Source organism: Leucoraja erinacea, chromosome 7 (genome assembly GCF_028641065.1).
Source record: "Leucoraja erinacea ecotype New England chromosome 7, Leri_hhj_1, whole genome shotgun sequence".
NCBI classification, from domain to species: Eukaryota; Metazoa; Chordata; class Chondrichthyes; order Rajiformes; family Rajidae; genus Leucoraja; species Leucoraja erinaceus.
Window position 1 is genome coordinate 46,577,838 of NC_073383.1, and position 25,570 is coordinate 46,603,407.

The 25,570-nt window shown below is 45.3% G+C and overlaps 1 protein-coding gene across 4 annotated transcripts in view; it reads right to left on the bottom strand.

The window, feature by feature from the left end:
* raph1a (Ras association (RalGDS/AF-6) and pleckstrin homology domains 1a) overlaps positions 1-25,125 on the bottom strand; it is a 187,405-nt gene extending 162,280 nt beyond the window's left edge. For all 4 annotated transcript variants that reach the window (XM_055638477.1, XM_055638476.1, XM_055638475.1 and 1 more), the window contains exon 1: positions 25,006-25,125. The gene's annotated coding sequence lies outside the window, so the exon portion shown is untranslated. The remainder of the gene's footprint in view (positions 1-25,005) is intronic.
* Between the last annotated feature and the right edge of the window lie 445 nt (positions 25,126-25,570).

Here is a 25,570-nt window from a genome sequence, read left to right on the forward strand (position 1 = left end):
TAAAATGGCTAGCAACCGGGTGATCCAGCAGGCCTTGGCACACCTAGCATGTGTTCATAGAAATGGCATCAAGTTGCCTCTTCCTTTTGCCGATGTAAAGGTGGCCACATTAGAAAAAACAAATGCTGTAGATGAGGTGAGAGATGCATGTGAATCTGTCCCACCTGGAAGGACGACTGGGCTCTACATGGATATGAAGTAGGAGGTATAAGATCAAGTGTTACATCTTGTTTCGGAAGGAACTGCAGATGCTGGTTTATACTTAAAATAGACACAAAATGCTGGAGTAACGCAGCGGGACAGGCAGCATCTCTGGATAGGACTGAGTGACGTTTCGGGTCATGACCCTTCTTCAGACTGAGTCACAGGAGAGACACAGATAAGGAAGTGTAAGGAAGCACCTTATACTTCCTTATCTCAGTGCCTACCTCTCCCCTAACTCTAAATTTGAAGAAGGGTCTCGACCCGAAACGTCACCCATTCCTTCTATCCAGAAATGCTGCCTGTTGCTGAGGTGTTATGTCTTGTTTGGTTATAGTGGAAAGTATCTAGAGAGGGGATAGTTTGAGTGAGAACGGTTTATAAACCAAGGAGTTGCGGAGGGAGCGATATCTGCAAAAGGCGAAATGGGGTGGCGATGGGAAAATGTAGGATAAGAAAACAAGAAAGATGGATAAGAGGGTGGCACGGTGAAGTAGCAGTCAAGTTGCTGCCTTACAGCGCCAGAGACCTGGGCTCGATTCTGGTTACAAGTGCTTGGCTGTACGGAGTTTGTACACTCGCCCCGTGACCGCATGGATTTTCTCCGAAGACTTTGGTTTCCTCCCACACTCCAAAGACGTAGGTTAATTGGTTTAGTATGAATGTAAAAATTGGTCCTAGTGTAGGTTAGTGTTAGTGCGCAGGGATCGCTGGTCGTCGCAGACTCGTTGGGCCGAAGGGCCTGTTTCCACACTGTATCTCTAAACTAAACTAAGTCTCGAATTCAGTTAAATGACCAGCAATGAGATTATGATTTCAATCAAATTTAACAGCTTGAAAAAGCCAGACAAGGCATATTGGAAGGAATGGAAACAGAGGAACTACTAAGATTATTAGCTTCTATGGACCAGATTTCGATAGTTAAACATAGCTCTAGAGAAAGAAAGGGTGACGTTTCGGGTTGAGACCCTTCTTCAGACGGGTCTCAACCCGAATATCACCCTTTCCTTCTCTCCAGAGATGCTGCCTGTCCCACTGAGTTATTCCAACATTTTGTGTCTATCTTCAGTTTAAACAACATTTGCAGTTCCTTCTTACACATTAAATATAGCTGTGTCAGGCATACATTAACTTTATTCACTCTGAAGATCAGTGAGCAAGAGGTATTCAAACCAGGAATGGACAGTTTTAATTAGTTTAAATTTAAACAATGCATGGTATTAATTATAAACAGGTACAAATGCAAAATTTTGAAGTTCCAATCATATATGTAATACAATATATTGTATACAAAATAAATATGTAATACAATCTCCATTACATAGAAACATAGAAAATAGGTGCAAGAGTAGGCCATTCGGCCCTTCGAGCCTGCACCGCCATTCAATATGATCATGGCTGATCAGCCAAATCAATATCCCATACCTGCCTTCTCTCCACACCCCCTGGTCCCTTTAGCCACAAGGGCCACATCTAACTCCCTCTTAAATCTAGCCAATGAACTGGCCTCAACTACCTTCTGTGGCAGAGAATTCCACAGATTCACCACTCTCTGTGTAAAAAATGATTTTCTCATCTTGGTCCTAAAAGACTCCCCTCTTATCCTTAAACTGTGACCCCTTGTTCTGGACTTCCCCAACATCGGGAATAATCTTCCTGCATCTAGCCTGTCCAACCCCTTAAGAATTTTGTAAGTTTCTATAAGATCCCCCCTCAATCTTCTAAATTCTAGCAAGTACAAGCCGAGTCTATCCAGTCTTTCTTCATATGAAAGTCCTGCCATCCCAGGAATCAGTCTGGTGAACCTTCTAATCAGTCTGGTGAACCTCCTCCAGAACCAATTACAGTTGGTTAACACACTAAAGTTCAATGGGGCAGTATTTTATGAATACAACATTATTTTAATACCTTCACCAGAATGATTTATGATTAAAAATCAAAAATAGGAAAGCTGGAATTTTAACAAAATGCTAATTCCATTTCTCCTCAATACATACTAAAAGTGTAAGAAGGAAAAACAAGTTTTGCAAGTCAAAAACTCAACATAATTTCAGCGACATAACATTGGTGGAAAGTGCCCACTAAACCTACACAGTGACAGAATTACAATCCTAACAATTTAAACAGAAAATGAAATGAGGAGGCAATAGAACTCCAACAATTGTAAAAGCAAGTTCATAAAGGAGCATAGGCTGTGGTCCAAGGCGCTTTATTCTGCAGTTTTGTGACCCAAGTCACCAAACTACATGAAATTTTCACATATTGTGTAAAAAAATCTATATAAATCACCCCTGAAACTCGATATGAAGAAGACTTGCACATTTTTATTAAATTAGAGAAAAAACGGAAAAAAGTCGGGAATTTTTTAGTCCAATCAAAGCACGTTTAACATTGAGTTGTCGGCCAGTTGGCCAATCACGCGCTTTGTTTCAGGCTAGCACACAAAATGGCTGAGGGGGCTTCACAGATGCCTGTTTTACTGGAGATTCCGATTTGTTGTTCTGTGGAATAAATGTGGTGGAAACTTGCAGCAGGTTAATTGAATTTAGTGGGAAAAGCATTAAAACGGCTGAAGAAAGTGCTGCGAAGTGGATTAAAGTGCAAGAAAGCCTTCAAAGTCCCTGCTGATGTGCTGGAACACAAAGAAGGCCCCCGTGAACTCTAACTAAAATGTAAGATTAAAGTCTGAATTTATGAAAATCTATCTGTATGGACTTTAATTAATTTAATATAATTGCACCATTTTATAATGTGAATAAATTCATTTATTCATTCATTCATGAAATTAAGGGCCTAAACTATAACATAGTCAATTAAACATTGTTACTAATGCCGGCTTGTTGTAGAGTAATAAGTCTTTAACAACTAATCTCGGAGCTGCCTGCGAAAACTTACCGGGAAAAAGTGCTCCGATAGCAGGACCTAGGTACCCGCGGTAAAGAGCGATCGATATCCCTCCGTTTTTCTCCCGTTATCAGGGTCTGAAAATGACCGCTACAGATGGCACTATGTACAGCCTCCCCGTACAGCCTCCTCCCCCCCCGCCCCCTGAGATGATCCACGGCTCCGCGGTTGCGAATCGGCCGCTTATTAATTGAGGCCGCGGCTTCACTTTACCGTGAGTTCCTAGGCCCCGCGGTTGGAGCACTTTTTCCCGGTAAGTTTTCACAGGCAGCTCCGAGATTAGCTGTTAAAGACTTATTACTCTACTACAAGCTGGCATTAGTGACAATGTTTAATTGAGTGTGTTATAGTTTAGGCCCTTAATTTCATGAATGAGTGAGTGAGTGAGTGAGTGAGTGAGTGAGTGAGTGAGTGAATGAATTTATTCACATTATAAATGGTGCAATTAAATTAATTAAAGTCCATACAGATAGATTTTCATAAATTCAGACTTTGTACCTTTTAGTTAGAGTTGGTCCCTGGGTGCCTTCTTTGTGTTCCAGCACATCAGCAGGGACTTTGAAGGCTTTCTTGCACTTTAATCCACTTCGCAGCACTTTCTTCAGCCTTTTTAATGCTTTTCTCACTAAATACAATTAACCTGCTGCAAGTTTCCATGACATTTATTCCACAGAACAACACATTGGAATCTCCAGTAAAACAGGCATCTGTGAAGCCCCCTCAGCCATTTTGTGTGCTAGCCTGAAACAAAGCGCGTGATTGGCCAACTGGCCGACAACTCAATGTTAAATGTGCTTTGATTGGACTAAAAAATACCCGACATTTTTCCGGTTTTTCTCTAATTTAATAAAAATGTGCAAGTCTTCTTCATATCGAGTTTCAGGGGTGATTTATATAGATTTTTTTACACAATATGTGAAAATTTCGTGTAGTTTGGTGACTTGGGTCACAAAATCCTATTTCTAGACACATTTTTGATGCTCGGCCCACAGCCTAGCAGCAACATACACAAGTTTTCAGTAAAAATGTCAATTAAGGCTGGAGCTACACATTGGATACCAAGCCAATTTTACTATGAACAAGAAATATGTAGTTTCAATCATCATACATTATCTAAAATATATTGGCTTCATTGTTTTCATGTATTTCATTTATACCCATTGTTCTCGATGACCTGGCCAATTTCCCCATCTCTCTCCATTGGTTTAGAGGGATATAGATCGAATGTGATTAACTCAGTTAGGCACCTTGGACAGTGTGGATGAGTGTGGCCAAAAGACCTATGTGTATGACTCCATGACTCACTTTATCCTTAAATACCTACTGATATCAGATAATTCTGATAAACCTCTAACACGGACACAAAATGCTAGAGTAACTCAGAAGGGCAGGTCGCATCTCTTGGAGATAAGGAATGGGTGATTTTCAGGTTGAGACCCTTCTTCTACTCTCAATGACTGAGCTGCTTGACTTTATGCATGCAGGACAACAAACTGATGGATTTAGTGATAGTTAGACCATACAGATTAAGGAAGGATCCGGACTGGAAACATCATTTGTGTATTTCCCTCCAGATGCTGCCTACTCCATTGAGTTCAGATAACAATCCCCCCCCCCACCAGCAAAAAAGGATTCCAGCATCTGCAGTCTCGTCTCTCCCATGACATCCCGTATTGTGGTCGATAGGAAATTACAAAATAGTAGCAAACTTTACTTCCAGCCTAATTATATCACGGATGGAACTATCATTTATGAATCATCATTCAACAGGCACTTACTCATTTTCCTAAACATTTATTAAACTTAGCTGAAGGTCATAAAAACAACTGCAATGTTGATCGGTTGATACAAATACATCGATAGATGTCCTGAACACATCATCAGTGATGTAACCTAGGCTCATTGGGTGTTTCGGGTCTTTCAACACAGACACCCTCACCCAGGCGACCCAGCCGTGGTTGATCAGACCACGACTTGTGTTCAGGTGGCATTCGCTCCTCCCCATGGACCTCCTCTCCTGATCCAGAGCCATCTTGATGCCTTCTCTGCTGCCTCTGTGGTGTTCTTGATGGCCCTTCTCCTTGCCACTCCGTTGATGCCCAGTGCATTCAAGGCTTTGTAGAGCGATTGCCCTGCAAAACCTCTGCAGCCAACCTCGATGGGCATACACCTTGCCATCCAGCCCTGCTTACGGCAGTCTATGACCAGCTCTTCAGACTTGGCCATCTTCCTCTCGTGGGCCTCCTCCAGACGGTCCTCCCACGGCACTGTCAGTTCCAACAAGACGATGTTTTTGGTCGCCTCTGAGACCAGGAGGATATCTGGTCGTGGCAATATGATGTGGAAACTTCGGCTGTTTCACCAGGTCTACGGAAAGCTGCCAGTCCTGCGCAGTCGCCAGGATTCCCGACTGACTCCTTGCTGCTGTGGTTCTTGGCAGCTGCACTCCGGCCTTCACGAAGGTGATCATCTGGGTGGTGGGGCGTTCTCGTCTGCAGCTGCTGATTCCCATGCTGATGGCTTCTGCAATGGGTTTGAGAACCTGGTCGTGACGCCATGTGTACCGGCCCTGCACAAGAGACTTTCGGCAACAGCTCAGGATGTGTTCCAACGTCCCCTTGCCTGAGCATTGCGGGCAATCTGGAGATTCCGCTTTGCCCCAGATGAAGAGGTTCGATGGGCTGGGCAGGACAGAGAGGGGGTAGATGCGAGTGGGAGACAGGGAGAGACAGTGAGAGGTGGGGGAAGAGAGGTTTCAGTTAGACAGCCAACCACTGGTAAAGCCATTGCTTCTTGGAGAGTCGAGAAAATGGCCTCAATCGAGATAATGCAACTTCAGAACCCCCTCATCTCGACCGCGCTGGAGATTTCCGCGGGCTCAAGGAACAAATGACCAAAAGTTTGCATTGAGTGAACTGAGTGTTTTTACAGTCCTCGTCGTACATCGACGTTTTGTGAATGTGGTTGGTTCCCGGGATCGAGAAGTCAGCGCCCGACAGATGACTGGGCAGCGGTAGCTGGTGCCTCTCTGCTCGCCACTGGAAGAACTAACACCTCTTCTCCCCGGGCCGGGCGCTGCCCCTCGATCCCACTGCTCGGCGGCGGGCGACTAGGATTCCAGAGCATCGCCGACGCCTCACATCACCTCCTGATTCTCTGCCGCCTGTCCGGATAATGTGACCGACATTGGTTGAGCTGAAGCTGGGATCCAACCACTCACAAAGCGCCTGTGTACGACGAGGACGTTAAGATCACTCGGTTCACTCAACGCAAACTATAGGTCATTTGCTCCTTGCGCACGTGGAAATCCCCACTCAATCAATATCATTTTTATTCGTCACTTGCACATAAAGTGCATGTGAAATGAATTTTCCAGCAGCGGTACAATGAAAAAGAACATACAAAAACACAATAAAAATTTAACAAAAACATCCACCACAGCATTCATTACTGTGGTGGAAGGCAATAAAATTGGCCAGTCCTCCTTAATTTTTCCCCGTGGTCGGGACCTCAACCCTCCGCAGCCGCCGCTGCGTGCGTACAGAAGTTCAGACAAGGCAAAGTCCAGATAAAGTCCAGGTAAGTCCTGAATCGGTGGTGCCCCACCAGAGACCGCGGGGTGTAGGCCGGTGGTCGAAGTTTTAAAGTCCCACCGCGCCGCAGCCAGAAGCACCGCAGACCGCAGGGCCGGCGGACAGAGCTCCTCTCCAGGGGTCCCTGGCGAGGGACCCCGCTCCTGATGGCAAGTCCCCGCCGCGCAACCACGGCGCAGAAGTCTAATGTGTAGGAACTCCAAAGGAGGGTCTTCTATCCAGAGGTCTGTGGACGGGGATACTGCAATGACTGCACCCCAGTCACCAAACAGCAAACCCATTGTCAAATCTCTGCGGAGGACATACACAGTGGTGGGACTCATTCTCCGAGGGGGGACGACGTACGCCTTACCGGGATGAGGGGGAGCAGTGACAGGGTGGTGCGAAGAATAAACCTGCCTCCTCAACACACTCAAAGACGAAGGAGGTATCGGCCCAGGCCCGCAGCCAGTGAGGAAGGGAGGCTCTGGCCCCAGTTCGACTCTGCCTGTCCAGCTGGCGTGGCAGGTGGGGTTGAGCTGGAGATGGTGCTTCTTTTCCGCGCCTGCGGGAGGGGTCAGCACCCTGCTGGGACAGGCAAAGCTGAGCCGGCCCCCGCCTCCCGCCAGCCAGGGGCCGCCCCGGACATCTCCGGCCGGGTTACTCGGAAGGGGACGGGGATGGGGACGGCGGCCAGGTGGATAGGGACGAGACAGATCTGCACAAATGCAGCGACATGGCCACCGCGTGTTTAGCACGGATGAGCTATGACATATGCAAGCCCAGTCGGAATACAGAACTGGCTTATTGTCCATCGTTCTTCCCCTCCCCCCACAGCAGTTCCTCCATTGTTCTCCCCCCCATCCCCTCACAGCGGCCCCCCACGCCAAGTCCTTCATTGATCTTCCCCTCCCACTTCCCGGCGATCCCCCACACCGGGTCCTTCACAGTTATTTCCTCCCCCTTCACGGTGGGCCTCCACGTTCACATCAGCCGTGGACAAACCGCGAGGCATTGCCACGGCTACGAGGCTTCACCACCGCCGAGGCCCCATCGTTATGAGGCTTCACCGCCGCCAAGGCCTCACCACTGTTGACGCGCCACTTCACGCTTCCATGGTACCAACCCGGGCTCCAGCTGCGGGTTCCGTCGGCCGCTCCAACCCGCGAGGCCCCGACACGGACTTCTACACGGCGATCCGCCTTGATAAAGACCTCCGGCCACATTCCCAATCCCCAGCCGCAGCTTGCGGCCCGTCGGGAAACCTTCATCCTGGTGCCAAAGCGCGATCTCAAGCCTTAAGGACTAGTGTCCAGTGGCATGATCATCGTCATGAAGTGCTTCGAGGAGCTGGATTTGGCACACATTAAATCCGGCCTACCAAGTTACGTTGACCCACTGCAGTTTGCATACCGCCACAACAGGTCCAAGGCTGCCCCACACTCATTACTGAAACCCCTGGAAAAGGACACCTATGTCAGACTGCTATTCTTAGACCACAGCTCTGCATTCAATACCATTATGCCAACCAAGCCCATATCCTAACTTGAGGAACTTGGAGTCAGCAGTCCTCTCTGCAACTGGAGTATTGACGCTATGACTAATAACCCACAGTGAGATTAGTAGACAAATCAACCTCTATGATAAGCATCAATACTGGTGCTCCACAAGGATCTGTTCTCAGCCCCATACTATACTCCTTACATACTCATGACTGTGCAGCTAAACACCAATTTATGTTAGACACAAAATGCTGAGCGACTCAGCGGACGTTTCAGAGTCAGGGGAGAGGGAAACACACAGATGAGGAAGTGTAAGGTGTGAAAACAAGACATCAAAGGGGAGGTTCAAGGAACATGTAGAGCTGGTGTTAAAACGTGGTCGTAGAGCTGGAGGTGTCCTGGAGTAGACACATCGGAAGCAATGGCTAAAAAAACACACCAATGCCTCTACTTCTTTGGAAGCTTGCCATGTTTCCAACAACCCTCACCATCTTCCACAGATTCACCAGAGAAAGCATTTTATTAGGATGCAGCACAACATAGTTTGGGAACAGCTCCATCCAAGAACACAAAAAACTGCAGAAAATTTTGGACATAAAGACCAACACGCAAACCAATCTCCCTTCCATGGACCACATCTACACTTCACACTGCCTTGTGGAGGAAATGGACGGGCGACCCTTCTTCAGACTGACTGTAGTGGAGGGGGGGTGGGGAAAGAGAGGAAGCTAGGAAAGAGACAATGGGCAGGACAAAACCTAGCAACTGATAGGTGAAGACGCAAGACCTCTGCAGATGCTGCAATCTTGAGCTAAAACAAAAAATACAAGAGTAACACAGCGGGATAGGCAGCATCTGTGATGAAATGAATTCCGCAGATTCACCACTCTCTAACTTGAGCCTCCAGTCTTCAAACTGTTAATTCAGCAATGGCTGACACTTTTGAAATAAATGAGGAGCTGCAACTTGGTTATGAAATGTGCTAATCATCTCGACGGTACTGAATAAATCTGTAAAAAGTATTTGTTGTACTGTAGTTACAAGAACAATTCACCAATGAGCCTAAGCAGTGGAACCTATTGATAAATAATTCAGTCTATCCCGCAATTCTTTTTAAATACAGCCAATAAACATCAGCAGTCGGGCGCAATCATTACCATGAGACTTTGCATATCTCCATTGTGAAATTTGAGCTCTGAATCTTCAAGCAGGCAGAGCATATAATTACTCAAACATGATAGAGATCATTTAAAGCATTATAAAGGTAAACAAAATCAATGAAGGGAGTTTTAACAAGCCTTTGAAATTAACAAATGGATTCCCAATGTCATACTCATCGATAAATGGTAACATCATACAAAATAAAAATAGTTATGAATCCTGCTTCACCATTACAGATCTAAAAATTGGCCTTAAAGCCCAATCCTTATAGTCCCTCAAACCCCACCATCATGGCCATAACATTTTCACTGCGGCTATTGGGCAGGAGATACAGAAGCATGAAGTTGCACACTACCAAATTCAGACACAGCTACTTTCCTAAACTTTCACATTCTTGAACCAAACTACGCAATCTTAATCCCACCACAACAATGGAACACCTCTTGTACTATGTACTATTAAACTAGCAGATGCTAGTTTAAATCAAAGGTAGACACAAAATGCTGTAGTAAGAAGGGTCTTGACCTGAAACGTCACTCCAGAGATGTTGCCTTTCCCGGTGAGTTTCCAGCACTTTGTGCCTACCTCTTGTACTATCATGGACTTATATTTTTCTTTAACTATGTTTTGCATCATCTTTTTTGCATTTTTTTCCTTTTAAATGACGAGTCTGCAGCATGCAAGACTTTCATTGTACCTCCCCATACTTGTGCATATGACAATAACCTCAACCTTACTTGATGTATGAAATGACTAGGCGTTAAGACTTTTGGATCAAAACTTTCAAAGAATTACAACTATCAGAATGAATGTAGCATGCGATTAGTTATAATGCAGTATAACTTAAAACATTTCCAGCTGAAGTTTTTGCTGGCAAACAAGCAAACGAACCATGCAGAGGTAACAAATGGGTCATGACACGAGTACTCCAGCTTCAGAACGTGAATGTGCATTCTGTGTCTAGGGATGATATCGTGTAGGTGAAAGAGACAATACAGAAACAGACATTAAAAACCAATAACTGACTAATATCACAATTTATCAATCAGTCCTGTACTGTTTAAATCGGAGATCAAGTACCAAAGGAACATGCAATCTGCCGGCAGATAAAGACTAACCTTGCAACATCAAATTCCACTTATTTGCTTCCATAAAATGCAGTTTGAACTTATGATTAAGTCTAATGGGATTTTATGAAACTTTCTGTGGGGTGTTGCAAAATTTCTAATTACCACCCCAATTAAAAACATGACACTACCCTAAAAATTGCTGGTTGCATTAAGATGTGGTTGTGGCTGGTTTTATGATGAAAATTATTGAGTTATGTTCTTGCAGTTTAATCTGTAACAATATTAATAGCCCTATCTGCCTGAAGATTAAATTGAATAGATATTAGTTGTGAAACACAAAACAGTGAACAACATTATTAAAGAAAAGTCCTGGCGCAGAGTTGTACTAAACATAAAGTTATTTACATATTCATGAAGATATCTTTCTATGATGATTGTCACAATCACCCACTGCTTCCTCCATAAATAGCTATTGTAAATTAGCACCGTTCACTTAAAATTGCAATAAAATCAATCCTGTCCTCATTTAACAAATATACATACTTACTGGTATGCCAACTATCCATTAACAGGACATTTGGCTGCATTGTTCACTCAGCAGTCCAAATCATACAGCCTGATTCACAACACAAAGTGCTGGAGTAATCAAAGGGTCAGGCAGCATCTGTTGAGGGAATGAATTGGCATTTTTTTCATTTTGGGACTCTTCGTCAGCCGGAAGAAGGGTCCAGAAGCAAAATATTGCCTATCAATCTCATCCACTGAAATGGGGCTGCCAGCGTTTATGCTATGTGCAGGCAAATGATTTTCTAAGATGTCCATGTTCTAAATTAAATATTCTAAATAGAGTGAAATATATGTATTTTAATATATTTTAATTACATAAATCTACTTTAACCTTTTCTAAACATCTTGAAACAGTGATATTTAAAACGGATGAATAAACCATGGTTATATTGACCACATGATAGCCATGGAAACCAGGCCTCAAGACCAATTGATCCTAGGATCTGCAGACGGCATATTATGTTGCGATCATGGGGGGGGAAAAAAACACAGAAAAAGGTTACTCAAACCAGCCAGTTGAAGCACACCCATGTGCATTGCATGAGAACTGGTTGTCCATGATGCCCAAAACAGGTACTTAATTCAGGAATTACCTGGGCTTAATATTGCTGAAGGCTTTAGAGCACATTAATCATGTTCAAATAACATAATACAAATATGGAAATACGAAATAAGCCTGCCGTATTGAAAAACTACTTCCTTATCATGTAAATAACATGTAAACTATACATTTATATCGGAAAAACAGAAAATCATTGTCTCTTTAAATGGATTTCAAAACTCATTTTGTATTAACCTCTTGTCGAGTTTCTTTTTAAATGCCATTAATAAAGTAATAAGCTCTCTGCAAAGAGCACTAAACCTGGGATAAAATACAAACTGCTCTGAAACTAAACAGCCATGAATTAATGGGAACTATAGGCTTTCTAATGTCATCTTTTTCAAGAAAATCCATTTTATCATTTCCACTGATACTCTATTTGCATAACAGAGTTTGGCATGGAGTTGAAAAGCAAATAAACTGATGTTGAAAATCTGAATAAAAATGCTGGAGATACTCAGTTGGTCAGGCAGCAGCTGCAGAGAGAGAGAGTTAAGGAATCAGGTCAGTGTTTCATCAGAACTCAGTGCTGGGAATGTTTGCCCAGGTGAGGATGCTGACTGGTTTCTATATCTTGCCAGTAAATTTGGAGGATTTTGCAAGAGGTGGTGCCTATCCATTACTTTGAGATGTTTTCTTTGAGATTTTTGAGAAGTTTATGGCTACACTGATGAAAACACTTTAAAATGATCAATATAAATTAGGGATTTTAAAGCAAAACACAATCAGGCAAAAGAAGATTTAGCAAGTCCATATTGCGCCAACTATGCTTTCCTAAAACTCCGTCAAATGGAAGAGTAAAGCCATGGCATGGTATATCGCATTTAATAATTAATATAAGGAGTCATGATCTCAATGCTATTTCAATTCTATACAAGTTGCTCAACCAAAGCCTGCCTCTGTTTCTTAAATACAGGTAGTTAGTTCTGTTGTAATGCAACAATTGCATTCCTAAGAATGCCTCATGTTACAACAAAAGTCAAGTTATAAAATCAATGGAGTCAATTTAGATTCGCATAATGTTATTTTTTTCTCCCACAGGATTTTCAAAACAAAATTTTTAATAGCAATAAGTTGATTTGTGTTACTGCAAACTAAAAATACTAAAAGCTGCATATTACGTTGTTTAATAGAGTATCATTGCACAAGGCTCAATAGAACCTGTGGTTAAAGAAGCAGCTGTTTTCTTAAGCGTCACTGGCATCTGATTACTGCGGACATTTTTTTTCCTATAGACAGCTGTTTTTTCTACTTGTCAATTTCCAAAGTAACTTTTTAATGATTCTCTAGTTCCCGATCAAAATTGTGCTATAATCAATTTGGCCTGCATAACACAGATAGTGTTCCCCAATTCATCAATCACGTTAAATCCAAATCACATTATGGAAACACACATTAAAGCAGGCTGTCATAATCAATTGGAAATGTTCAAACAAAATTGTTCTCAAATAGACAATGCATAAATGCTGGGAAATTACTGGAGAGTATTCTGAGGGATAGGTGAAACAGGCATTTGGATGGGCAAGGGCTGATTAGGGATAGTCAGCATGGTTTTGTAGGTGGGAGGTCGTGTCCCAATCACAAATCTGATTGATTTTTTCGAAGACGTGACCAAAAAGGTTGATGAGGACAGAGCTGTAGTTGTTGTGTGGACTGACATCTTCAACCCGTCACTTGCCCAAGCAGTTGTCTCCACGTGCCTTAAAACCACCTCCATCGTGCCAGTGCCAAAACACTCCACTGCGGCAAGCCTCAACGACTTCCACCCAGTTGCACTTACCCCCATCATCACCAAGTGCTTCGAGAGGCTGGTCCTGGCACACCTCAAAAGCTGCCTACCCCCCCACACTGGATCCCTATCAGTTTGCCTACCGCAAGAACAGGAGTACGGAGGATGCCATCTCAACGGCACTTCACTCCGCCCTCTCCCAGCTCGACCACAGAGACACTTACGTAAGAATGCTGTTCATCGATTACAGCTCAGCATTCAACACCATTATACCTTCTAAACTGATCACCAAACTCGGTAAACTGGGCATCGATCCCTCCCTCTGCAACTGGATACTGGACTTTCTAACCAACAGACCAGTCTGTTAGGTTAGACAAGCAACCCTCACCCTGAACACCGCAGGGCTGTGTGCTGAGCCCCCTCCTCTACTCCCTCTTCACCTATGACTGCACACCTGTACATGGTACTAACACCATCATCAAGTATGCAGATGATACAACGGTGATTGGCCTCATCAGCAACAATGATGAGTCGGCCTACAGGGAGGAGGTCCAGCACTTAGCAGCATGGTGCGCAGACAACAACCTGGCCCTTAACTCCAAGAAGACCAAGGAGCTCATTGTAGACTTCAGGAAGTCCAGGGGCAGCACGCACACCCCCATCCACATTAACGGGACGGAGGTGGAACGTGTTTCTAGCTTCAGGTTCCTGGGTGTTAACATCTCCGATGACCTCTCTTGGACCCACAATACCTCAACTCTGATCAAGAAGGCTCACCAGCGTCTCTTCTTCCTGAGGAGACTGAAGAAGGTCCATCTGTCTCCTCAGATCCTGGTGAACGTCTACCGCTGCACCATCGAGAGCATCCTTACAAACTGTATCACAGTATGGTATGGCAACTGCTCTGTCTCCGACCGGAAGGCATTGCAGAGGGTGGTGAAAATTGCCAAACGCATCACCAGTTCCTCACTCCCCTCCATTGAGTCTGTCCAAAGCAAGCGTTGTCTGCGGAGGGCGCTCAGCATCGCCAAGGACTGCTCTCACCCCAACCATGGACTGTTTACCCTCCTACCATCCGGGAGGCGCTACAGGTCTCTCCGTTGCCGGTCCAGCAGGTCCAGGAACAGCTTCTTCCTGGCGGCTGTCACTCTACACAACAACGTACCTCGGTGACTGCCAATCACCCCCCCACCCCCCCGGACACTCCTTCCACAGGAAAAACACTATGTCTGTATATATGCTAATGTAAATATTTATTCAAATCATATGCTGTGCTATGTCGCTCTTCCAGGGAGATGCTAAATGCATTTCGTTGTCTCTGTACTGTACACTGACAATTAAAGTTGAATCTGAATCTGAATCTGAATTGTGTACATGGACTTCAGTAAGGCGTTCGAAAAGGTTCCGCACGGTAGGCTGCTCTGGAAGGTTAGATCGCATAGGATCCAAGGAGAGATAGCTGAATGGATAGCAAATTGGCTCCATGGAAGGAAGCAGAGGGAGATGGCGGAAGGTTGCTTCTCGGACTGGAGCCTGTGACTAGTGGTGTACTTCAGGGTTCGGTGCTGGACCCGTTACTGTTTGTCATCTACATCAATGATTTGGATGAGAACATACAGGGCAAGATTAACAAGTTTGCTGATGATACAAAAGTTAGTGGTTTTGCAGATAGTGAAATTGGTTGTGAAAGATTGCAGCAGGATCTGGATCAATTGGCTAGATGTGCGTATGAATGGTTGATGGAATTTAATACAGAAAATTGTGAGGTGTTGCATTTTGGGACCTACACAGTAAATGGCAGACCTCTGGGTAGTGTTGTAGTGCAGAGGGATCTAGGAGTACAGGTGCATGGTTCCTTGAAGGTCGACTCGCAGCTAGATAAGATGGTCAAAAGACTTTTGGCACTTTGACCTTCATCAGTCAGAGTATTGAGTATGGAAGTTGGGAGGTCATGTTGCAGTTGTACAAGACGTTGGTGAGACCACATTTAGAATATGGTGTCCCGTTCTGGGCGCCATGTTATAGGAAAGATATTGTCAAGCTTGAAAGGGTGCAGAAAAGATTTACGAGGAAGTTGCCAGTACGAGAGGGTGTGAGCGATAAGGAGAGGTTGAATAGGCTGGGTTTCTATTCCATGGAGCGCAGGAGGATGAGGGGAGATCTTATAGAGGTATACAAAATCATGAGAGGCATAGATCGGGTAGATGCACAGTCTTTTGCCCAGAGTAGGGGAATTGAGGGCCAGAGGACATAGGTTCAAGGTGAAGGGGAAAATATTTAATAGGAATCCGAAGGGTAACTTTTCCCACACAAAGGGTGGTGGGTGTATGGAACAAGCTGCCAGAGGAGGTAGTTGAGGCTGGGACTATCCCATTGTTTAAGAAACAATTAGACAGATATATGGATCGGACAGGTTTGGAGGGATATGGACCAAGCTCAAGCAAATGGGACTAGTGTAGCTAGGACATTGCTGGCTGGTGTGGGCGAGTTGGGCCGAAGGGCCTGCTTCCACACTATCACTCTATTATTGAATGTTTGTCACATTTAAAACAGTATGCTAAACAATTTTACATAACTATTTTTCCCCAAAAGGTTCTGGAGAAGGATAAGGAGCCAAAAAGCTTGGATTTGCAAGTACGAAGTAAGGACGACAGATGCATTTCAAGCCAATTCTACCACCAAGATATATATTCTTTAAAACATTTGAAATCATATACAACAAAATATTAAAACATATGCCATGCTTAATTTCCTACCACATGTATTTACAGTTTTCATCTACTTTCATTATAAGTTCTTCTCAGCTGTCCCATTATGAATAGCACCAAATTAGGTAAGGCAGCACTAGTTACAATTATAGTGCGGGCTGCCACACCTCCGCTGCTATTGTAGGTGGTCGCAATGGTGGCCCCACGGACTGTCGGTATGGTCGGGGGGCAATGACTGTTGTGCTTCCGGTCTGGGGATCTTACCGAGGGTCTTTCGTCATCACTGAGGTCAGGAAGGTGGTTGAGGGCGTCTCCGCGTGGTGGATGTAATGTACCAGGGATCTCCGCTCCGGCTGATTAATGTGTACGCCTCACCCGTGCGGAGCAAGCGGCTGGCCATGTCCTGGCCGCTCGTTCTGGCCGGTGACTTCAACTGCATCGTTAATGCGGTTGGGCGATCCAGAACGGCCGACGAGACTGGACTGCACCTCCAAGCTCCTGATGGAGACGGTAAAAGACACAAAGCTGCGTGACGCTTTCAGCAACCCTGCAGGTAGGTCCCAGTCGCAGTTCACCTGGTCAAGATCGGACTGTTCAGTCCGGTCCTGGATAACTTCCTCTTCATGTCGAAGGCCATCACGGTCAGACACACCAACCTCTCTTCTCTGACCACTGCCTCCTCCAGGCTTCCTGTCACTTACAGGACTTCAGAGAGCATGACAGAGTCAGAGGGAATTGTGTCAACTCCAGACAGATTTGCAGCAACTGCACCTTCTGCAGTCGAGAGGGGTGGATGTGAATGAGGAACTTAGAGAGTTGAAGGGCTGGCAAGCTCGGCTCTTTACCTCCAAATCCTCCAAGATCATCTTCCGACCCAGGGTCCACCACGTGGAGCAGGTTGAGACGAGCTCACGCTTCTTCCGTAAGGTTCACAGGGGGATTTCTGTGATAAACAGCCTTAGGGAGGAGATCACCTCGGTAACATCCTTGCAGGTGGACATGCTGAGGATCTGAAAATCCTTTTTTATGGATTTGTTCGACAGAAAGGCCACAGACAGCACCGCTTCTCAGAACTTTCTGTCCTCTATCACGGAGGTCTTGGAGGGCAGCAAATGGGAGAGACTGGACCAACCACTGACCCGAGAGGATCTGACTGGCTCCACCCTAATCTACAAGCTGAAAGGGGAGATGAAGGATATATAGGAATTGGAGACCCATCATGTTGTTGAATGGTGATAACAAGATCCTGTCTAAGGCCATCACCGACCGGGTCAAGTCTGCTCTGTCACAGGTGGTCCACCCGGATCAAACCTGTGCTGTACCTGGCAGGAAAATCTCAGACAGCCTGGCTTTCGACAGGATATCGCACACATACATGAGTGACATGCTCTCCAAAATGGGCCTTGGGGAGGGAATCAGAAATTGGATCCAACTGCTCTACACTGATATCCATAGTGCAGTCCAAATCAACAGGTGGGAATTAGACAGTTTCCCCGTCAGGTCTGGAGTGAGGCAGGGTTGCCCTCTCCCGTCTTGTTCGTCTGTTGTATTGAACCTTTTGCCGAGTCCATCAGGAAGGACGCAAGAATAAGAGTGACATTGCCAGGCAGTGGGGGCACTCAGGTCAAAACCTCCCTGTACATGGCCGTCGCTGTCTTCTGCTCGGATCCAGGGGCAGTCCGCAGATTGATTAGTATGAGTGACCAGTTTGAGTCGGCCACGGGAGCCAGGGTGAACCGCAGAAAGAGCGAGGCCATGCTCTTCCGTATACTTCACCATCAAGCCTGACTTTTTGAAGGTGCTGGGGATCTGGTTCGGGGAGGGATAAGGAGTGTGACAAGAATTGGCTGGAGCGGATAGCCAAGGTGGGGAAGAAACTGGAGCTGTGGAAGCAACGCTCCCTCTACAACAGGGAAAGATTTGGTCATCAGGTCTAGCCTGCAGCATGCCGGCTAACAAGGTCCAGTGTAAGTTTGAGGAACACCATCTCAATTTCTATGTGGATTTTGAATTCTATTTCTGGTAACTCCCTTTTGTATGCATGTGAGAACTGGTCAGCCATCTGTGAAACTGGTTCAGTTCTTCTCTTTCCATTGACATAAGTGATTTGTCTACATCTCTGCATTTCTCAACTTTTACATTCCTTTGTTTGTGTTTTCACTTTAACTGCCCCCATTTCGTAACTGTCATGCTCCTTTGTTCAGTTTGCAACGGCCCCAATGGAGTGGATGATCTTATTTACAAATTATTCTAACATCAACCATGGCCTCACCTAATCGTAGATATATCCATTGTCCCATCCACCCCCACTTACTTTGCAATTTAAAAGAAAAATTTTCTCTCTTCCCAAGTACTAACAAAGGGCCTTTAATCTCAAACACTGTTTTGGTTTCCATTGAAGTTGTCTGACCTACTGAATGTTTCTAGCAATTTTTATTTCAGATTTCCAACATCTACTGTTTACTTGAGTTTCGAGTGGCATTATGGCTTTTAGTGCAAGGGATATGCCAAGTGTATTGTGTAATTATATTTTGTCTCCACTCCCAATGGACATTTTCAGTAGCCATTTTCCAGAATGACTCCCGGGTTATTGTGCAGAGCGTCTGAATAAGTGGGTCGATATTTATCAAGAATTTGACTCTTCCATCGGAAACCCTATAACATCTGATCATTAAAGCGGCAAACAGCATTATACACTGCACTCCAGCAGCAGCTGTATTAAAAAACTCGAGTATAACCCACCCATTCATATATTTTATGCCTCAGCCATTATGGAAACGAATCCCATATCTTTCCTTAACTATTTTATTTACCAGTCCTGCCTCCTATGATGCATACAGAGCAGACAAAATCTACAAAGTACTAAAACATGATGTTAAAGTATTTCTAGCACAAATTCAGATTTCATCTCTCCCAAATTGATGGGGCGATCATGGGATTTCAAAGATGCCATAAATAAGACATTAAAAATAAGAAACACGTTTGACTGGGATCATGAGAAACGAGACTGCAACTGCCTGTCAGAAGGAAGTTATTGCAAGGATCTTTAATCACATTGCCCCTCCCAGACTTGCCATCCAGCAGCAATCTCATGGTCTATCGAGTAACAGTGATCAAAATCCTCTTGTATACTTCAGACAAACAACCTACAGTGGTCACCTCATAACACTGCAGAAGCACCACTTCACACTCTCCACATCCTTTTTGAAGAATGGGCCAGCTTCAAGGCTCTGGTCATGCCAAATCAGATCCAGTGGGCACATCAAATGGTCCACTTGTCTGACAATACAACACACATTAATGATTAAGATGACGGGATTAAAAGTAACATTAGCAAATTTGCAGGTAGACAAAAAAGCTGGAGAAACTCAGCGGGTGATGCAGCATCTATGGAGCAAAGGAATAGGCGACGTTTTGGGTCGAGACCATTCTTCAGGCTGATGTCGGGGGGAGGGGGCGGGAAAAAGAAAGGAAGAGGCAGAGACAGTAAGCTGTGGGAGAGCTGGGAAGGGAAGGATGGAGAAAGCAAGGACTACCTGAAATTGGAGAAGTCAATGTTCATACCGCTGGGGTGTAAACTACCCAAGTGAAATATGAGTTTACACTACTCCAGCGGTATGAACATTCCTTGCCTTCTCCCTCTTTCCCCTCCCCTTCCCAATTAGTCAATTTAGTCAGTGGAAAGGAAGATGTGAAACTCCTTCATGGAGGCAATGAGGACCAGAGAGCTTCCATCTTCAATTGTTAAATGTGAAGCTGTTGACACCAGAGAACATTGAGGAGCTAAAGAAGGACTATGCATGTTGGAGAACTGTGAAGCCCCTCATGGACTCCCCGACACACTGGTGGAAAGCAACCAAGGAGAACAACAAGAGGTTCGTCATATTTAAAGGGGTTCAGAGAGCAAGACAGAGTCAGAGGGAATTATGGCAACTCAAGACAGAATTGCAGCAACTGCTCCTTCTGCAGTCGATAGGGGTGAATGTGAGTGAGGAACTTAGAGAGTTGGAGAGAGAGAGAGAGGGGGGGGGGGGGGGGGGGGGGGAGAATGTGAGCGCTCGGGACGGAGCAGCCAGCCTTCCGCCCAGTAGCTATCCACCAACCACCAACTCCACCGGTTGTGCCTGTGCTGAAGGACACCGTGGCTGGCTGGCATGCGGGCTGGCAGAACGCGCTGAGGTACCCGAGCCACCCGAGCTACTTCCTTCCCTGGCCACAATGCTCCGCACCCAGAGCGCCACGCAGCGGTGAGTAAGCGTGTTGCTGCCACGATCCCCGACCCCCTGCTTCTCAACGCTCCTGCCCTCCCTGCAACTTTTCCCTTGGTGGCCCAGCCAAGTTTGCAACTTTATGCAGCCCAGGCCGTGCTGACCCAGGCTAGACTCCCCACACGCTGTGGAAAGAACCCACTTCACACACTTGACAGTTCCCGGGTCGAAGGCGTGGCAGGTTCCGCAGAGGTAAATTTTCTGGCCTCATTTTAGAGTACAAAATAGCGTCTTGGACGCCGGGAAATACGGTAATCTATTTGGAAACATAACAGTACCCCTTTGTATTGTCTTGCAATGTGTTATCCATCCCTCCAGCCCTTGATAATTGATTGTAGAATCATCACATTGCAAGACCACAACATTTACCATGTCGCATTTCATTACTTTGTCGGAGATGGATGAATGCATGTCCCAAGCAAACTAAGATAAGCTTTGTGCAAGTTAACATCAACTCAGAGACTAGCATTGGTTTTGGAACCAATTTCAAATCTGGCTGTTCCAGAAGGATGGAGATAATCGAAACAAGACAGCATGGAATTTTCAGAAATTGTGAAACTGTATTTATAATGAATACAGTGGATGAATTATTTACTTTGAATGCAGTATCATAGATAACACAGAGCAGTGATGCTGGGTATAGGAAAGGCCCTTCAGCCCACAATACCTATGCAAACAAATAGCACTCATTTGGGTCGATCCAATTTTTCGACCTGCAAAGATATTTTAGGATCATACAGCAAAGAAACAGGCCAACTACCCCATGACGGCCAAGCTTCCCCATCTAAGCCATTTGCCTGGGTTTGGCCCAAATCCTTCTAAAGCTTTCCTAGCCATGTACCTGTATTTTAAATGCTGTTACAGTACTTGCCTCAACTACCTGCTCTGGCAGTTTGTTCCATATACCCACCACCCTCCAAATGAAAAAGTTGCTCTAGAGTTTTGCATTAAATTTTGCCCGTCTAACCTTCAACCTATGTCTTCTGGTGTTTGATTCCTCTATTCTGGGTAAAAGACTGCATTAACTCTATCTATTTCCCTCAAGTTCTTGTACACCTCTATAAGACCATCCATCATCCTTCTGTGCTCCAAGGAATAAAGGAGCACCTCTTAGCCTGCCCAACATTTCCCTACTGCTCAGCCTCTAAAATTCTGACAGCATCCTTGTAAATCTTCTCTGCACTTCTTCCAGTCATTCCATTATGGCACAGAGGAAGGAGTAGAATTTTGAAATGGGGTTGATAAGTTACTCAGTACTATCAGTCGCATCATCCATTTTACCAGTCAACCATGCAAATCAGTTTACAAAAGTCCGAGCCTGCGCCGCCATGAAAAGTTAAACCTCACATCTGATCTGCAGTTCAGCAAAGTCTTAGCCAGCCTTTTATTTTGGTTTCACCTTTCTGCACTAATTCTATATATCCCTTGGTTTCCTTAATATTTAAAAATGTATTGATTTATTTTCTTGAAAATACTCAGTAATTGAGCCTCCAGAACTCTCCTAGAGAAAAAGGCTCTTCTCGTCTTTGTCTTTTCATCCAGACTGTGACACCCTGGGTTCTGAACACCCCATCTACTCTATAATGTCGATGAGAAGTCAATCACATTGCTCCTGTACCTGGAGGCTCCAACTCAAGAAAGATCTTAATCAGTAACTTGATATTTACAGTACTAATTTTCCCGCAAAGGTTTAAACTGACACTTCATTGAGGAAAAGCTACAATCTTTAAGGTGCTTCCCTCTGGAATATGTAACCAAGGCTTCATCTACCCTCTCAGATCCATGTAAAAGATCCTACGGAACAACTTTGACCTTTATAAAAAAGAGGAATCGAATGTAGGAGCAAAGAGGTCCTTCTGCAGTTGTACAGAGCCCTAGTGAGACCACACCTGGAGTATTGTGTGCAGTTTTGGTCCCCTAATTTGAGGAAGGACATTCTTGCTATTGAGGGAGTGCAGCATAGGTTTACACGGTTAATTCCCGGGATGGCGAGACTGTCATATGCTGAGAGAATGGAGCAGCTGGGCTTGTACACTCTGGAGTTTAGATGGATGAGAGGGGATCTCATTGAAACATATAAGATTGTTAAGAGCTTGGACACATGAGAGGCAGGAAACATGTTCCCGATGTTGGGGGAGTCCAGAACCAGGGTCCACAGTTTAAGAATAAGGAGTAAGCCATTTAGAACGGAGATAGGGAAACACTTTTTCTCACAGAGAGTGGCGAGTCTGTGGAATTCTCTGCCTCAGAGGGCGGTGAAGGCAGTTTCACTAGATGCTTTCAAGAAGGAGCTAGATAGGGATCTTAAAAATAGCGGAGTCAGGGGATATGGGGAGAAGGCAGGAACGGGGTACTGATTGGGGATGATCTGCCATGATCACATTGAATGACGGTGCTGGCTCAAAGGGCCAAATGGCCTACTCCTGCACCTATTGTCTATTTAAAACGGCTGATATTTGTTCCTCAATCAACATTACAAAATCACATTGTCCAATCATTACCACAATGCTTTATTCAAATGACCAACTGCTTTCTACACTCCAAAAGTACTTTACATACTGTAATGCACTTGGAGCAACCAAAGGCAATAAAAAGATGCTACATAAGTGCGTCTTTTTATTTTGCAAAGATATTCTGCTACCAAAATCATTTCACAAGTATCTCAACAGCATAGATGTTCCAGGAACATCCTGATTTAGATCGAAGATGCTGGCATAGCTCAGCATCTCTGGAGAGAAGGAATGGGTGATGTTTCGGGTCGAGACCCTTCTTAGACCCCTTGGTTTAATCAGTCATGAAAGTAGTGCATGTTCAGAACATGGTCTTGGTACCCAGGGCTGCACGTGGAGGAAAAAGGTAATGGATCAACGATCAAAAATAAGTAAGAAGACAGATATAAAAAGGTCATCCACATTGACACAGAACTGCTGAAGGAAAATTCAAGAACCAGCCCCTGTGGGACTGGTCAACAATGTCAGAGAGAGAAGGGATTTATGAACATAATTTAAAAGAGGAGGAAATAAGCAATTGTTCAGGCTCAATCTAGTAAAAATGTGATTGGTAAAATTTCAAAACATCTCAAAAACTAAAATTGCTGCTTTATGATATTTGAAAAAAAAAATCATTTCTAGTGTAGATCAGAATGTAGTTGTTAAAGGGAAATTTCTCTGAAGCTTATCAACACTGAAAGCTCAGAGGGAAAACCACAAAGAATAAATTCTAAAATCAGTGGCACATTAGCTCCAACCCAGTGAAATCATTCAAACCAAGTTAAACTTCTATCCTGTCGATAAACAAAAGGCATATATTAAGTAAATATATAGAATTTATTTACATATTCCTTATACGTTTAAGAATTACGTACATGCTACACACCCAATGAACAATTGGGATAATATTAGGGAAAGAGTCCTTAATCTTACTCTTGGACCAATATCCAGCGATTCCTGGAAACGAGTTTTATGGTTGTCAGCTGGGGATAGAATGTGATAAGCCCCTGCCAGTAGTGTGGGACTATTCCCAGCTCAAAAAAGGCTTCATGTTGAGACACCCTGGCAATCAAGGAACTTCATCTCAGTTTGAGCCCACGATTTCAAATGAGTGAGGAAAAAACTGTCATGAAAAATATTATGTAAGAAAAAGTGTGCATAGTACTAAACCTACGAGTAAACTATACACCACCTATTAAATAATGCAACACAAGCTCACTATTTGAAGAACAAATGTACAAAAAATAATTCCAATTGCTAACAAATCAGTACAAATATTGGCGAACACACACACCTCTTCCTCCTCCCCACCGATGCTACAGTAATAGAACTCCAAAAATCTTGGATCAGAAGATGGCAGCGCTGAGCCTCTACCTAACCACACAGCCAATTAAAGTCTTTTTTGTTCCAAGCAATGACCCCAAGGGCCAGATGTGAATTTGAATCAGTTTTTCTGGATGTGTTGCAGATGTTTGAGACTATTGTAGGCGATAGATTTGTGACTTGTAAATTGAACCAGAACAGCCAAGGATACACACCCAAAGCCATTTCCTACCACAGTTATTCCAACAACTTTGATTACATTAGGAGTTGTGCAAGCAGTTATCTGATTTTTGGGGGGAGGGGAGGGAGGAACCTCTGTCCCACAACAGCCCCTGTTTGGGGAAGAGAGTAGTGGGAGAAATCGCTGTCCCTCAATAGCTAGAAAGGAAAGAAGGGTGGTCGGCAGTGGACGACAAATCTCTACCGTGTAAAGGCTCGGCGCGGAGAACAGTAGAGAACTCTGTCCCACGGTGACCCAGGGAGTGGAGATGGGAATCCCTCGCCTCTCTGAAAGCGGGCGAGGACGGTGGAGGTCTCTTTCCCCCGGCGGCCTGAGAGAGAGGAGGAGGGGGGGGGGGACGTGCTCCAGGCGCGGCGGAGAGCAGGGGGCGATGAGTCTGTCCCTGGGTGACCCGGGGGAGGGAGGAAGGGAGGGAGGGGGGTGAGACTGGCAGTCTCCGTCCTCCCGCAGCCGGTGGAGGAGAGTCCCTCCCCGCAACAGAGTTGCCGGCTCTTCACGGCCGGTGGTGATGAGGTGAATCTGTGCCGCCGTGATCCCCGAGAGTGGATTTGTCCGACCCCAGCGGCCGGGATGGAATGAGTGGTGGTCTCACCGCCGGCCCGGCCCGGCCCGGCCCGGTACATCCTCGGTACCCGGTCCCCTCTCCCCGCCCGCCCGCCCTTCACTCACGGTTGGTCCGTTACCGCCGCTGCCTCGCGCTCTTCGCTCAACGCCGCGCGCGCTCCGGGCGTTGCGGCTTATTGTGTGGCGGCACTTCCGGTCCGCCAGCCCACCGCCACCAGCGCGCTCCCGACCACGCCCCCCCCCCCCCCCCCCCCCCCCCCAAATCTCCCGACCACGCTCCCGACCTCGCCCTTAAAACCAAAGATCTTGCTTAAAACGGCAACGCCAAGGTGGAGGCGCTCGGAAACAGGAGGTCAGCTGCTCAAAGGATCCTAACAACAAATTTGAGATGCAAGTCCAAGGGTGCACACAAAGGCCATGAGACACTGTGGTTGAATCCAAAGTGATTGCAAAGATAGGGAGGGTTGAGGCTCTGATGTCTACTCGAGGAGCTTGGAAATAACTCGCAGCTGGCGTCAATGTGCCGGCAATGCTGAGGCAGATCACACAGCTCAACCTTGGAGCGACGGAGTGGCTGAAGTGCTGCTACCAATTGGATACTAACGGCGAGCAAAATCCAATGGTGGGTAAGGAATAGACCAATTGCTATAGTGCAAGAGGCGAAGGATCA